The sequence below is a fragment of the Rhagoletis pomonella genome, unplaced genomic scaffold, assembly GCF_013731165.1.
Source record: "Rhagoletis pomonella isolate Grant_MI unplaced genomic scaffold, Rhpom_1.0 Rhpom_scaffold_04105, whole genome shotgun sequence".
Lineage (NCBI taxonomy): Eukaryota > Metazoa > Arthropoda > Insecta > Diptera > Tephritidae > Rhagoletis > Rhagoletis pomonella.
The window spans coordinates 1,455-2,908 of NW_023462655.1; positions in this window are offsets into that span (position 1 = coordinate 1,455).

Sequence of the window (1,454 nt, forward strand, 5' to 3'; positions counted from 1 at the left end):
AAAGGAAGAAATAAAAAGCTCTACAGTTGACCGTCAAAGGCTCAATGTGTAATCCTTATGTATATATGCACATTGTACATTCACTCTCCCTTTCACGCTCAGAAGTTCTTTGGCACTTAACACTGGTTCTGCCATTGTATGTATGTATGTATGTGTGCTTCTTTTTCTCTGTCGACACACGTAAGAAAAATAAGCCTCATAAGTTATTGAACTGCTTTTAACCCTGCCACGTTCACTGAATTACAAAAATTTTTCTTACGATTTCAGTTTCAGTAGCAACAAAATCGTAGGCGTGACTGCTCAACCGCAACGGCAGACACATGTGTGTGTATATACATATATGCATATGAGTATGCGTGTATAGGTGAAAAAATGTGCTATGGCTAAAAATGAGGCGCATTAAGACAAAAGCGCTTGTCAGCGCTGTCTTGGATAAAACAGCATGAATGTGAAAATGTGGAAGTCGCAATAGCATCAAGAAATAAAAGAAAAACATAAAAAAGACGAAAACACCAAAAGCAGCATCCCCAAAAACAAAAAACAAAAAAGAAAAAAAAACATTTGCCATCCATTAGCCGAGAGCACATAGATTTCTATTTAGTACTTGCTGCTTGTGCCTATTTAATTCATACCATAAATGTAGAAACCAATTCTAGATTTGCGAATACACTGCTCGTCATTTGAATAGCGAAACCTTTTTATGGTTAGTATTTACAGTTTTCCTTTTGTTTATTTAATTTGTATTATTTTTTTTTTTAAATTATGGCGTTTTTTGTAACTAAAAACCATGTAAATACGATTTTTAAATTTTATTCAAATTAAAAAATATGTGAGTTAACAATACTTTTAGAAAAATTTTGGGCACATACAATTTTTTTCTTGACATTTTCACGTATTTTCTTCAGTCGCCGATGCTGACTCTTTTAATTTGTATACATTTTGAAAATCGCTGAGTGTACGAAATTTCTTCATGTTAAGTCAGGTGTAATTTATTTCAATTACATATATCGCATATCGCACAACCAGATCTAAAGTGAGCTTACCCAAAATTCAGAGAGGAAAATTTAACTGCATGTAAAAAAAAAGAACGGGAAAACAGTAGTTTTTAGTTAAGGTATATATAATCAAGAAGAAAAAAATATTCGCATTAATGTACATAAGTGCTATGAATTGATTTAGGCAAAAAAAATCCCTTTTTTTTTGTTTTGAGTTGATGGTACTTTAGATCTAGGTGGGCGATGTTAAAATTTAGCAAAAAAATAAAATGTTTTCAAATTTTTCTGTTTTACCGCCTTCAAAATATTTTCAAACTAGAACTTTCTTAACCCTTTTTCTCCTGACACCAAATTGTGATACATATTTTAATTATATACGTAATTCGCGCAATTTAAGTTGAATTAATATTTTCAAACTCAAATTATTTCTACTAATAACTATATTGTAATAATAACATA